The following is a 15,652-nucleotide window of genomic DNA, read 5'->3' on the forward strand; positions in this document are numbered from 1 at the left end:
TGACAAATGGGACATTGCCAGCAGATAGAAACAAGGCCAGAACTCTGCAAAGACGGGCTGCTCGATACATACTGCTCGACGGTGTTATGTACCGAAGAGGATACTTAATGCCACTACTCAGGTGCATTACATCAGAGAAAGCTAAGGAACTCATGGAAGAGGTGCATGAAGGCTTCTGCGGAGATCACGTTGGGGGGTAGAGTTTGGCGAAAAAAGTTCTCCGACAGGGCTATTTCTGGCCGACAATGAACGAGGATTCAATGGAGTACGTACGAAGGTGTGATAAATGTCAAAGGTTCTCCAAAATCCCACGAGCAGCTCCAAACGAGCTAAAGCAGATGCAGAGCCCGTGGCCTTTCGCAATATGGGGAATAGACTTAATTGGATCACTGCCAACAGGAAAAGGAGGAGTAAAGTACGCAGTTGTGGCAGTCGATTACTTCACAAAATGGGTCGAAGCTGAACCACTCGCAACCATCACGACCAAGAAAGTTCTCGACTTTGTCATCAAGAACATTGTGTGCCGGTATGGTTTGACCAGAAAGATAGTATCAGACAACGGGACCCAATTTGACACCGACCTGTTCACCGATTTCTGCGAGAGGCATGGGGTAATTAAGAGCTTTTCTTCAGTCGCACACCCCCAAGCGAATGGGCAAGTCGAAGCTGTAAACAAAACCCTCAAGGACACCCTGAAGAAAAGACTTGAAGAAGCTAAAGGAGCATGGCCAGAACAACTGCCTGAAGTCCTCTGGTCGTATAGAACATCTCATCGAACAACAACAGGACGTACCCCATTTTCCTTAGCTTATGGGTATGAAGCCATGTTACCCGTCGAGATAGATCCCCCCTCGCATCGGCGTTTAACGTACGATCAAGACCAAAACAGCCAGCTAATGCTGGAGTCCTTAGACTCAATTGACAAGATACGAGAAAAATCTCAACTCCGAGTTGCTGCTTACCAGCAAAAAGTCGCCCGGTACTTTAACTCCAAAGTTAAAGAAAGAAAGTTCAACGTCGGAGATTTGGTGCTACGACTAGTTTTCTTAAATACCCGCGACCCCACTGCTGGCGTGCTCGGACCTAACTGGGAAGGACCTTACCAGATTGAAGAAGTCCTTCACCCAGGCACCTACAAACTTGCACGCTTAAACGGAGATCTCGTTCCGCGCTATTGGAATGGAGAATACCTGCACAAGTATTATCAATGAACAGCCCTTCTTAAAGGACTTGCTTGTTTAAATTTTCTTTTACAAGTTTTGCAAAGAGGGTTAGCCACGTTGTGTGGCTAACTGCTCGTATATGTAAGATTCTATTTCAGAATCTCTCGTAAAGACATGATTAGTCCATTTTTAATAGGAAATTATAAGGGACTGTGCCCAGCCAGTCGTTCTTGCCAACCTTTGTGAATTTACATTTGCAAGTATTTGTTCATTACGTGTGTTGTTTTGCTGTATCACAAGTATCATTTTTCCACACGAACAGGAATGTTCAAACAGGCCATGGTCAAGGCAAGTGACCAAGGACCTAAAGCTCCTCGATCACTTGGGGGGCATATAAGGCACATCGATAGCAAAGCATACTCTCAAGGTATGTAAACACATGAACAAAATGAGTGAAAGCATGCTACAGTACTTAGTGTATTTTTCAAAATTTATGTTTTGTTAAATCATGCCAAAGTACTATGCTAAGTTCGGTCATACGGACAAATTTTATAATAAATAAAAATATTATAGCACCAAGAGTTAAGCTTTTACACCGCAAGCATTGCTGCTTGGATGTAATTGTTCAAATAAAAAAGATTTACTGCCCGTGCAGCAAAGTTTAAAAAGAAACTATTGTCTTTACATCACGACCCGTGGGTCGCATGTTCAAAAAGAAAGAAAAATAGTTAATAAAAGTTAAGAGGCCTGGGGGGCAGGAGGGTCCTGGACAGCATCCTGGTCAGTCACTTCCTCGATGGTTTCTTCTTCCAAACCAACGACGCTTGGGGTTGCAGGAGTCGCAGCTCTTGCTTCCTCTTCAGCCAGTTGAGCAGCGCACCGGGCCAACTCCGCAGCTCTGACTTCCTCTGAAAGGTAGCTAAAGTCAGCGCCCTGATTGTGTTTCCAGAAGTTATAGAAACATCGGAGTGTGGTCCTTTTGTACTTTTCCAGATTCTTGGAGTTGTCAAGCTCCAACTGCTGCACCTTGCCCTCAAGAGTGGCAATGGTATCGCCCTTAGTCTTGACTACCCCCTCCAGATGCTTGATTTCACGGAGATGAGTTTTTTTGTATGACCGGTACTCTTCCCTCAGCTTAACCGCTGCATCTTTTGCAGCTTCGGTCGCGGACAGTTTGGTCACCGCTGCATCCCTCTCTCGGACCACCGTCTCCAACTACTTAGCATGGTTAGCCTCAGCAGCAGAAAGCTCCTCGGCCGCCTTCACCTGATGTTTCTCGAGGACTTTGGCCTCGACCTGCTCAAAATAAGCCTGGGCTCGAGTACGAGCGGTAGTGGCAGAAAGTAAGGCCTGTGAACGAAAGAAAAAGAAGTTAGGACTTATCACGAGGTCTAAAAAACTAAAAGACTTAAAGAATAAAGAAACACTTACGCTGGAGATCTCGTTCAGAGTCCTGTTCAGGATCTGATCGACCGGTAGCTCTTCTGCTTGGATCATGGCGGTCCCAACACGCTCACCTTTGCCTATGCGTTCAAGTCGATCTTTAGCAGATCGGATGGCACGGCTCACAAGCCTGGCCCCATGGGCCTCTTCGCGAGATAGCTGCTCCCTAGCAGGCCCGGCTGGAGGATTGGACCGAACTGGAGTGTTTTGCCGTTCAGAAGGAGCTGGAGGAGGGGTAGGAGTTCGCCCAGTTGGCGCAGGACTTTGCCCAGTCGGGGTCCCCTGAGGAAGGTCTTCTGGTCGACTCTTCTTGGCTGGAGGGCCTTGACTGGTTTCACCAGTTCGCTTCTTTGACCTCCGTTGAAGTTGAGGGACTTCCTCTTCCTCTTCAACCTGGTACATATCAAAAATGTTGGGAGTCGACATATCTGCGTAAAAATAAACACAAGAGGTTAGTAAGGGAAGAGAAAGGTGAAAGTAAGTAATACAACAGAAAGAAGATAATAAAGTGAATACCCGAGCTACAACTACTGGTCGCTACACTATTGACTCTATTAATCATATACTCATTTTCTGGCATGAAGAAGTCTGACCCTAGATTTGGAGCATATGTAAAGTTACCGTCCCCGTGAAACACATGACAGGGAATTGGCAAACCATTTAAAAGCGAAATAACGTTACCATTGTCGTCAGAAGACTCTCCCAAGTCAACAACAGGCTCTGTGGCTTTTTCTTTCCCCTTGCCCTGGGGAGCAGAAGGCCTTTCTGCAGAAGGGTTGCCCGTGGGTTCCCTGATCGTAACTCCTGTAGGCCTCCTCCTGGGAGAAGGAACAGGAGGTTGCTGCTCGGGAACCCCCTCGGCAGTGGTTTCGTCCACCACAGACCCTCTATTTTCATGGCGAGGAGCCAGGAGGCCAGATGACCTCAAGTTCTTTTCAAGGATTAGGGTCTTGACGCTTTTCGCTGCATCAGACATCCTGGCCAGGGCATCGGATCTCAACACCATGTCTGGTGTTGGAGTCGGACGTAACCAGGGGCCTGAAAAACAGGTCAAAATTGAGAAAAAAATGAAAGAGTACACTCGGGGGAAAGTATCGACCAGCGAAAAACAAGCTCTTACCTCCCCTCGCGAAGGCCAGGTTGTTACTGGCTATGTTCGGAGTAAAGAAGTACTCCTTATTATAATGCCCCACGTTCGAGACATGAGTAGTACCACTCAGGAACGTCCGGCCGGTTTCCTGGTGACAGAAGTGGAAAAAGCCCGTCCCGTTGTGTTGAGGATTGGACTTGAGGTCAAAGAGGTAGTTAACCTCATGAGGTGAAGGTTCTGGCCATTTGTTAAGTTTGTACAGGACATAGAGTGCAGCCAACATCCTATATCCGTTGGAGGTTATTTGAAAAGGAGCGACGCCGAAATAGTTGGCCACCCCTACAAAGAAAGGATGAAGAGGGAGATAAGCCCCCGCTTCAATGTGATACCGGGACCAGGCGCTGTTCGCTCCTCCTGGACGGTTAGCCCTCTGGTCCGCAGTAGGACGTGTAATGGTTACCCCCGTAAGGGGGAATTTTCTGAAGCAGTTGGCGACCATCCGAGGGGTCATCGAACTGGTCGGGGGAGTGTACCACTCGACATCAGGCGGATTCCTATGACGAGGACGAGCCCTAGTTTGGATATTAGGGTTAGGAACAAGATTCTCTCGACCACTGGTCGAGGGAGCCCCCGCCTGCAAGCCAGGCTGGGCGGGAGAAGTAGGGTTACTTTCAGATTCGGGCCTTTTCTTGCCAGAAGACTTTGAACGGGCCATTGGAGAAGAAGGATGTGGTCTTGAAGAGGCTCGTGAGAAGGGTATCTGGTGAATGCGATCGGCTGGTTGTTCTTCTCCCTCGAGCAGCTGGGCGAGGAGATCGTCGTCGATGGGTTTCTCACTTCCCCACAAATCTGGCATTAAAATCTGCAAACAGAAGAATGGGGAGGTGAAGTCAGAGGAGTCTAGAAGGTTTTTAGAATAACGCTGGTCGAGTATAAAGGCTAAGCCTTTATACAACAGCATTCTAACAAGAAACTAAGTCTTTCTATGCAAACAGTTTAAAAAGTGGATCAGAGGGTGGAAGTGAAAAGTTTTCCTGAAAAGCTTTTTCGACTCCCCTTAGGGCGGGAAAAATTATTTTCAACTGGCTCAAAAATCGAAATGCTACTTCGATTCTACGTCCTAAAAAGTACTGATCCTGGGTTTTAAACCAACTCATAAGTCTACTCTGCCTACAAAAATATTCTATCTACGGGCGCTTAAAAAACCAGAAGCCAAGAGACTCAAACAGTACACCATTAAAAAGCATGCACCACGAGAAATTAGAAGCATGAGGTTTCAAGAAACTTACCAGGGAAAATGGTCGTGAAGGTGGAAGTGAAAGCTTCGGGAGTCAAGAAGCCCACCATTTGAGTCTTGAAAGCACAAGAGAACATTCGCCGGAGGAAGTAAAGCTCTGGTTTTTAGGGTTTTCGGCGAAGCAGTGGCGTGCGTGAAAAGGAAAGAGATGGCTCTGGTGATCTTATATGAGTTTGTCTCTGATATTCAAAAGGCGTGATCATTAATTTTCCTTTTTCGAAGTATGGGGAAACGTGATGGCCGTCAAAAGTGTTTCTAGGGAACTGAAAGGCCATGATTAGACAGGAGTGGTTTGCTTTTTTCAAGAACACACGAAGGGTCCTGACACGTCAGGAGGGGTTACCGAAGAGTCATTCGTTCAAAGTTTATTTACTGTTCGTAGTAAATAAACTTTGGGGGGCAAATGTTATCAGGTAAATTAGCATTTGTGACGTGGCGAATATTTTCTTGGTACGTGGCTGACACCTGGAAGCATCTGCTAGAGTATCGACCAGGAGACACACCAGAAGCAGGATAAGCCTATCTTTGCCACGACCAGTCTAGTCGGTGGTTCCGCTAGAAGAGCAACATTTATGGGAAGATCTTTGTGAATCCCGAATTTATCTCATGCAATCTTCTGAATATCCCACCATTCAAGGGATCATATCTGCAACAATATTCTGTAACCCTCCTTGAGCCTATAAATAGCAAGATATAGCTCAAAGGAAGGGGACTTTGAGGGGCTGAAAATCATAGAGAGATAGAATTTCTCCTAGAAAACTTGTATTGCTTTTGGTGAAGTGCTGAAACTCATTGAACCCAAGTTCTCTGATTACACTTCTGATTTCATATCAATATAATTCTAAGTGGACGTAGGTCATTACCAGATCCTGGGGCCGAACCACTATAAATTGCTGTGTTTTCTTTACTTTCGTCATTATATTGTTTTCTTTATATTCGTCCATATCATTCATATTTTGACTCCGTGTCAGTTGGCCAAATCGTGGGTCAACAATATCATAAATCATAAACATAAGACTATATCATATACATATACTATAAAACATATGACTATAAAAACATATAGGACTACAATATTCATGGCCATTAACTCATTAACATGGCATGTGATAAACCATCTAGGTCCTCTGTCTACTAATCGAGGCAGGTTAGATCACATGGTAGTATATGATAACCCATCTAGGTCCTCTATCTACTAATCGAGGTAGGGTAAATCATAACTCTAAACCATGAAAATGATAAAAATTCTTGGGGCTTGCTATCTAAGCAAGTCATATGCCCAAGGACTACAAAACATATACATAAAACATATCATAGCATAAACATATTATAGCATAAACATATAAACACATATAATCTATCTTATTTTCCTTACAAAAAACCGGGATATTTGGGAACAAGAACGCAATTATAACACTCCTAAAAACCAACAGTAAGAATGGTGAGTATCTCTAAAGAATAAAGATGAAAAGAGAACTAAACCATCAAGAAGAAACTTACAAAGAAGAACCTTAAGTTTCAAGAAACTTAAATACCTAAGCAAGAATCATAAACAAGAGTTAGGATCTGAAAGAAAGACAATAAAGAAAACTAAAGAACCATAAAGAATTGAACTTAAGGATAAGAATACCTTAATTTATCTAAACCTCGATACCGAAATCTCACTAAATCTCACTTCCCAAGTGTTTAGAAAAGCTTAGAATGATAAAGCTTTTAACCCAAAACCCAAGTGTTTCTCTCTATAGTAACACTAGCAACTTGGAGGCTCTGAAGACTACTTGAAGAATGAAGAAAATGACTGAGTACTAGGTCCTATTTATAGAGTTCAAGGAGTGAAACTAACCCCTTTTAATTTGAATAAATAAATGAATATAAAATGAAAAATATTGGAATTTTTGTTCAACAGATGCCCAAAACTCGGTCAAAATCGTTCAAAGGCAGGTCCAAGTGGTTAAGGTTGTTTTTAAATTTAAAATCCAAACTTTCAAAAATTAAAGCACCAGGGGCGATATATCGCCTACCCTGGCGATATATCGGCTGGTCCATTTTCCCGAGCACCGTTCGAATGTTCATGCAAAGTCGACGTGTTTTTCTTATCTTTCGTAGGCGATATATCGGCCCCTATAGTTGTGATATATCGGCATACGTTGATATATCAAACACTTATTTGCACTTTTTCAGCATATTTTGAATTGAGTAAACAACTTTGGCTGAGTCATAATATGATCCTAATAGTTTCTGGAAGGTTCTAGAGCTTCTAGATCTTTCTTTTAATTAAACTATTCATCAAAATACTTAAATCCTAAATAAACATGATTATGACAAGTGTCATGCTCTTAATGGTTCTATCTAAACCTTAGGTTATAATAAATATATTTCTAGAACCAGCAATATTAATCAAACCTTATATTATAATTAATAGTCTTAAACTATAGGTTAAACTTATAAAATCCCTAACTGTTGTTATGAGTGTCCAACTAAGTCCCGGCCTGAACCAAAATCCATGGAATCTAACATACTACAAACTAATACCAACTACTACTACTATCTAGCTAGCTAAGTAAATATTCTGGCACACTACAAGAGCCGGACATCCCACATTGAATACGGCCGGAGAAGAGGCACTCCGTTTGTACAAAGAATAGTGATGGCCGAGACCCCAAGCAAATTTAAGATTCCGGTCTTGCCCAATTTCACTGGATTAGAAGACCCAGTATCTCACGTAAATAAATTCGAGACACAAATGGACATCCAGAAGGTGTCAGATGATGCTCGATGCAGAATATTCCCAGCCACATTGTCCGATACTGCTCAGGAGTGGTTTTTCAAATTCCCTCCTGCCAGCATAGTGTCTTGGGAAATGTTCGTGAAGTAATTTTACGGTCAGTTTTATGCTGGTCGTGTACATCCTATTGAGGCTAACCAATTGGTTGAGATACGCCAGAAGGAAGGAGAAAACCTGAAGGGGTATGTCCAACGTTTTATGCGAGCCGCTGCTGGGGCTAAGACAGTTGGTGATGAAAGGAAGATGATGTCACTTACTGCTGGAGTACGGCGCCATTCATCCCTTTGGAACAATTTGCGGAGGAATGGGGTGAAGAGCACCCAAGAATTTCTGGACCGAGTGGACCGGTACATCAAGCTCGAAGAGGCCATTGCCAATGAAGGGAAGGCACCTGCAGACGACCAGGGGTTGAAAGAAGATCCCACCAAAGCCGCCAGTAGGTCTGGGAAACCCAATGACAACGACAAAAATAATGGCAAAACGGAGGAAAAAGGGTGAACCACGAGACGTCAACATCTGAGAATAAGCGCCCTAAAAGTAACAGATACGAACCGAGTTCACCAATTACACGACCCTAGTCGATAGCAGAGCAGAAGTGTACCGGCCACTAACACCACTCTTCCCTTCAGGTGACCAGCCCCAATTAGAAAACATTTCTCCAAGAGAGATACAAACAAGTTCTGTCGTTTTCATAATGACTATGGTCATGACACCAACGAGTACAACTGTAGCGACCCAAATTTTCTAATGGGGCTTAGGGCCTTGATTAGCGTGCCTGAAGGGCAATAAATGAATTAGTGTGCTAATTATGTGAATTTATGTGAGTATGTTGAATTAAATGTGCATGTGGGCCCCGTTTGGATATTAGGGGCATGTTTGTGATTTTAGCCCGTCGAGGGCGTAAATGTGATAAATATGATATGCATGTGATATATTTCTGTGTAGCACGATCTGAGACAGTCCTGGGGAGCGGTTAGCCAGAAAGTCACAACGGGGTTGAGAATCTGACTCAGGGCGAGTCAAGAGGTACTTTGGGTATTAGATGTATTATGGGGTTATCGGGTTATAGAAATAAATATTTGGAGATATATTTGAGGATAGAATGTCTAGGAGGGGATATTGGGGAAAATTTACCATTTTTCCCTCGGGGACGTTTTGGTACCCCGAGCCTTGAGGTAACCCTATAGACTTAAGTTGAATAAAACAAAACTTGGAATAGTTTAGAACACTCAGAAACCAACCCATATCCTTACTCACCACTTGGTTTACCTTTCTCTTCATCTCCTCTCTAAGTTAAGCAAGGAAAGCTTTGGGTGCCTATCAATCAAGACCAAGGATTTCAGCTGGGGATTTAGGGGAGCTTGAAGCTTGGAGCTAGGAAGCTGGTTCTGAGGTTTAATTCAACAAGGTAAGCTCCTAATATGTTGAATTGTATCCATTTATTAGCTGGTTTTAAGGTTGAATGTCTGAGGTTGCATGTTAGCTAAGTTTGTAATTTGTTCTTGATGGCTTGGCTGAATTTGGTGCTGCACTTTGTTGGGTTTTGAAGCTAATTCTATGTTAGAGCTTTTATGGTGATAAACTGGGATTGTTAGTTTAGCTTTGGGTGAATTGGTTTGAGGAAAATGCAGGAAGGGATTAAGATTTCTGGGTTTGGAGGTGAGGGCCGCGGCCCTAGGAGGGGCATGCCGCGACCTGTGTGCACGCGCGGCCATGGGAGGCCAAGGAGTTGGATGCGCGCCGTGGCCCATGTGTGCTTCAGTGAAGTGCTAGCCTCTGTTTCGAGGCTAGCCGAGACGCTTGTGGGTAGGGTCGTGGCTCTTAGTGCCAGTTTGTGTTTTTAAGTGTGTTTAGGCTTGGGAACTCAAAGGTTAAGGCTCAGGATGGATTTTATCACCCGGATTGATGGAATTCAATGTCCTGGAGATTAGAATTATGGTTCAAAGTTATTTAATGGGTTAGAACTTGATGGATGAATATTGATAATGTGTTGTGACTAGGGTTTCGGCGGGGCTCAAGCTAGAGGACTGTGCTTGGGATTTCGGTGCTCGGGACGCAGGTAAGAGAACCCTTGTTCCCGTAGAGCTTGTATGCAGGGCTGAGCCCCAATATGTTTGAATTGCAGGGCGTAGCCCTTTGATTGAATTTTTTAGAGTTCAGTATTTGTGTATTATGCTATGAATGCTATTGTGTAAATGTTCGGCAAGAGCCGAGAACGGCGCAGGCCGAGGTTGGCAAGGGCCGGGAATGGGAAAGGGCCGGAAACAGCATTGGGCACGTCGAGTGCAAGGCTGAGTACGGCAAGGGGCTGGGAGCAGCGTAGAGCACGTGGAGTGCGAGTTGCCAGGGCGAGACCCTAAAGGATACCTGGGATATCCTCACGGTGTGGACCGCGAACCCAGGGCTTGGTAAAGCACCTGGGACAGCTTGGCCATATGTGTTTAGCCTATTGATGGCCTGTTTATATGCTATGTGTTGGTTTTGCATATGTTATCTGTTTGTGGTTTTTCTTGTCGGGCTTCGGCTCAAGGGTGCTCTATGGTGCAGGTAAGGGCAAGGAGAAAGCCAACCAACCATGAGTGTAGCAGACATGAGGCGCCGTGTACATGTTTGGCCTGCCTGGCTGCCACAGCCAGTGGATTTTGGGAGATGAATGTAACAAAACCTAGATTTTGTCGTTTGGCCGACTTAGTTGTATTTATATGTTGTAAATATTTCTAAACCGTATTTTGGGATCCCAAGGGTTAAACTTTTATGATTTTCAATGAAATGGAGTTATTTCTAAAATTTCTACTTTGTTTATGTCTTAATTACACTTTTGCTTTAAAAGCCTCGATTAGCGAGTGATTGCACATTTTTAAACTCACTTGGTAACGGCTCTAAGGTAGTAGGGCGTTACAACAACCGGCTTAAATATGAGATTGAGTTCCTTATTAGACAAGGACACCTGAGAAGATATGTATGAGCCCCTGGAGGTTCTCAGCGAGAGGTTCAAGGAGGCAACGAGCAGGCACCTGTATGCCAACGCTCGCCCCCTTTACAGCCAGCTCCAGTTGCTGGTACATTGCTAACCATTTGCGATGGCCCACACCTGCCAGGATATAGTGGGAAGGCGAGGGAAAGGTATGCCCAAACCTTATGTCACAACCAGGACATTGAAATGTTGAACATAGAGGAGCGAACAACCAAAAAAGCTTGAATAGAGGAAGAACCGATAACTTTCTCTGAGGTTGACGCTCAACATATCTGATTCCCCCATTCAGATCCTTTGGTCATAGATGTCCAGATCACTAATATGATGGTTAAACGAGTATTGGTGGATACAGGGAGCTCAGTTAACATTATGTACAAATCTTTGCTGGAAAGAATGAAGTTATCAGTGCAAGATTTGGAGCCATGCAACCAAACCATTTATGGTTTTTCGGTGAAGGGCTTCCGCCAGCAGGGTCGATCAGGCTTCCAGTCATAGCAGGAACAGCACCAGCGAACAAGACATTACTTACTACTTTTATAGTAGTTGATTGTCCTTCTGCATATAATGCTGTGATTGGGAGGCCAATTCTAGTCGACCTGCAGGTCGTTACCTCAGTCTGGCACCTAGACATGAAGTTCCCAACTGACGTAGGGGTAGGATGCGTGTTGGGAAATCAACGAGAAGCACAGGAATGTTACAATTCCTCGATCCCCAAGGCAAAAAGGGGTGGATCGGGGGAAAAAGCCGAGAAAAGGTTGCTGTTGGTAAACGAACCACAAACCCAATCAGGTGAACAGGTCACCAAATAAGGTGTTGCCCAAAGTGATGATATGGATTTAGATCCTCACTTTGGGGATTTTGAAGAAGATGTAGGACCAGTGGAGGACCTCAAGGAGGTCCAACTTGATGAGGCAAATTCGACCAGGGTTGTGGAAGTTGGTAAAAACTTAGAGACAACAACAAAGCAAAAACTGGTGGAATTTTTAAAGGAGAACTAGGAGGTGTTTGCCTGGTCACATAAAGATATGGTTGGGATTGACCCAGCAGTCATCAGCCCTTTCTTGAATATATATAAAAATTTTCCACCAGTACAACAAAAGAGGAGGCTGCTTGACAAAGATGGATCAAAGGCGTTAAAAGAGGAAGTCGAGAAGCTAAAGGAGAACGGATTCATCAGGGTGGCATTTTATCCATCTTGGGTCTCTAATCCTGTACTGGTTCCCAAGACGAATGGAAAGTAGAGGACGTGCGTGGATTTCACAGACCTCAATAAAGCCTGCCCGAAGGATTGTTTCCCACTCCCAAGGATCGACTAGCTAGTCGATTCCACATCAGGGCATGAGATCTTATCATTTATGGACGCATACTCTGGGTACAATCAAATTAGTATGCATCCACTGGATGAAGATCACACTAGCTTTCGAACTGATACAGGGCTTTATTGTTACAAAGTAATGCCTTTTGGTTTGAAAAACGCTGGTGCGACTTACCAGTGACTAGTCAACCACATGTTCAAAGAGCTGATTGGTGTTAACATGGAGGTATATGTCAATGACATGCTGGTCAAGTCGAAGAAGGTAGGAGAACACATCGGGGACTTGCAAGAATGCTTTAACGTCTTGAACAAATATCAGATGAAGCTAAATCCCCTCAAGTGTTCGTTTTGAGTTGGATCGAGAATTTTTTTGGGATTCATTGTAAACTCATGAGGCATCGAAGCTAATCCTAAAAAGATCAAGGCCCTGATCGAGATGAAGTTGCCTGCCAAAATTAAAGATGTTCAAAGTCTAACTGGGAGGATTGTTGCTTTGAGTAGATTCATTTCTAAGTCAACAGACAAGTGTGTTCCATTTTTTAATCTACTCAGGGGCAACAAGAAGTTTGAGTGGACGGAAGAGTGCAAGCAGGCTTTCCAGGCACTAAAGTCTCATATGTCACAACCACCGATCTTGTCCAAGCCGGTTGAAAGAGAAATTTTGTTCATCTACATGGTGGTCACGGAGTATACTGCTAGTGCAGTTTTGATCAAAGAGGAGGTACATGTTCAAAAAGCTGTGTGTTATATAAGCAATAGACTAGTAGGAGCAGAGTTGCGATATCTGCCCATTGAGAAATTAGCCTATTGCTTGATTTTGGCCTCTAGAAAGTTGCGACCATACTTCTAAGCTCACCCCATCATCGTACTCACCGACCAGCCACTACGGCAAGTCCTGTAGAAACCAGAAGCTGCCAGTCAATTGTTGAAATGGGCAGTCGAACTTGGGTAGTTCGATATTTCCTATTAGCCATGAGCAGCTATGAAGGGACAGGCTCTAGCAGACTTTGTTGCAGAATTCACTGGGATCCAGGATACCGAGCCGATAGAAGAGCCTGAGCTACAAAGTCAAGCTCCTTCTTGGAAGTTGTTCGTAGATGGCTCTTCCAATGAGCACAATGCCACGCAGGTTTGATCTTAGTCTCACCCGAAGGACATTGGTTCCACTGTGCAATCAGATTGGACTTCACAGTGTCCAATAATGAAGCCGAATACGAAGCTCTGCTCGTAGGACTAAGGTTAGCGAAGGACATGGATATTAAGTCACTTGAGATCTACAGTGACTCCCAGTTAGTGGTTAATCAAATTATTGGAGAATATCAAGCCTGGGGTCTTAAGATGGTTGCTTATTTGAACAAAGTAAATGACTTATTGGCACAGTTCGAAAAGTATACTCTCCAGCAGATACCTCACGACCAGAACTCAAATGCTGATGCTTTGGCCAAGTTAGCAAGCGCGAAAGATGCTGACACCTTTAACATAGTACCAGTTGAGAATTTGTCCGCACCAAGCATTCAAGCAAAAGAGTCTTCCGTGGTAATTCAAGCAATAGACACATGAATGACGCCCTTCATTGAATACCTTGTGCAAGGAGTGCTGCCGGCGGATAGAAACATAGAAAGAGCCCTCGAGAGGCAGTCGGCTAGATTCATTCTGGTCGATGGAGTTTTGTACAGGAGAGGGTACTCGATGCCATTTTTAAGGTGCGTTTCAAAGGAAAAGGCCAAGGAACTAATGCGAGAAGTCCATGAAAGGTTTTGCGGAGATCATGTTGGGGGGCAGAGTTTATCGAAAAAGATCCTAAGGTAAAGATACTTCTGGCCGACCATGAATGAGGACTCAGTGGATTTTGTTCGAAAATGCAAGTGCCAAAGGTTCTCCAAAATACCGTGAGCAGCCCTTAATGAGCTCAAACAGATGCAAAGCTCGTGGCCATTTGTAGTGTGGGGGATAGATTTGATCGGGTCTTTACCCACAGGAAAAGGAAATGTTAAGTATGCAGTAGTTGCTGTTGACTACTTTACAAAGTGGGCTGAAGCTGAACCACTTGCAACAATAACGACCAAGAAAGTGCTAGAGTTTGTAGTGAAGAACATCGTGTGTCGCTAAGGGTTGCTAAGAAAGATTGTCTCAGATAATGGCACACAATTTGACAGTGATTTGTTTACAGATTTTTGCGATAGACATGGGATTATCAAGAGTTTTTCTTCAGTAGCTCATCCACAAGCAAATGGACAGGTTGAAGCTGTCAACAAAACCCTGAAGGATACCCTGAAGAAAAGGCTCGAAGAAGCGAAGGGGGCATGACTAGAACAGTTACCAGAAGTCCTTTGGTCGTATAGAATGTCCCATCGAACAGCAATGGGCCATACTCCATTTTCTTTGGCCTATGGATATGAAGCCATGTTGCCTATTGAATTAGACCCACCATCACACAGAAGGTTGGTGTACGATCATAGTGTTAATAGTCAGTTATTAATGGAATCTTTGGATTTGGTCGATGAAAGGTGAGAGCAAGATCAACTTTGAGTAGAAGCTTACCAACAAAATGTCGCTCGTTATTTCAACTCTAAAGTACGTGAAAGAAAATTTAACGTGGGAGATTTGGTACTTAGAAGATTTTTTCTTAACACCCGCTATCAAGCTACCGGAGTGCTTGGACCTAACTGGGAGGGTCCGTATCAGATTGAAGAAGTCCTCCAACCAGGCACTTATAAACTTGCTCGCTTAAATGGAGATCTCATTCCTCGCTATTGGAATGGAGAACACCTGCGCAAGTATTATCAATAAACAATTCTTTTTAAAGAATTGGCTTGTATTAATTTCACTTTTTACAAGTTTATGAACAAGGGTTGGTCAGTCATATGACTAATCGCTTATAAGTGCAAGATCAATTTTTGATCACTCGTACATACACGATTGTCCATTTATTACGAGAAATAAAAGGAACTGTTCGCAGCCAGTTATTCTTGCCAATGATTGTATTTATTACAAGTGTTTGCTCATTACGTGTGTTGTTTTGCTATATTATCATTTTTATAAGTATTTATTACGAGTAGTGATGTTCAAACATGTCTTGTTCATGGTAAGTGACCGAGGAATTTAAGCTCCTCAATCACTTGGGGGGCATATAAGGTACTAAGCAAGCAAAGCATATCAACATGCATATGTAAACACATGAGCAAAATAAGGGAAATCATACTATGATACTTAGAGTATTTTTCAAAATTTTGTTTAAATTTTTTCAAATCAAAACAAAGTGCTATGCTAAGTTCAGTCATGCGAACAAATGTTACAATAAATTTCAAATATTATAATATCAAAATAGAAATGTGTTACACTGTGATCATTTGCTGCTTGGATGTAATTACTAATTAAAAGAAAAGCTACCCTACGCAACAAAAAAATGTCTTGACATTACGAACCGGGGTTCGTATGTCTTAGTTATAAATAAATTAAAATAAAGGAAAGAAAGTTAATGAGTGGCGGAAGTAGATGGAGGATCTTGCATGGGCAGCTGGTTGACCGTGGTCTCAGCATCCTCTTCGATGCCTTCAATACATGTCGCCAAAGAGATCTTAGGGG

Source organism: Humulus lupulus, chromosome 6 (genome assembly GCF_963169125.1).
Source record: "Humulus lupulus chromosome 6, drHumLupu1.1, whole genome shotgun sequence".
NCBI lineage: Eukaryota > Viridiplantae > Streptophyta > Magnoliopsida > Rosales > Cannabaceae > Humulus > Humulus lupulus.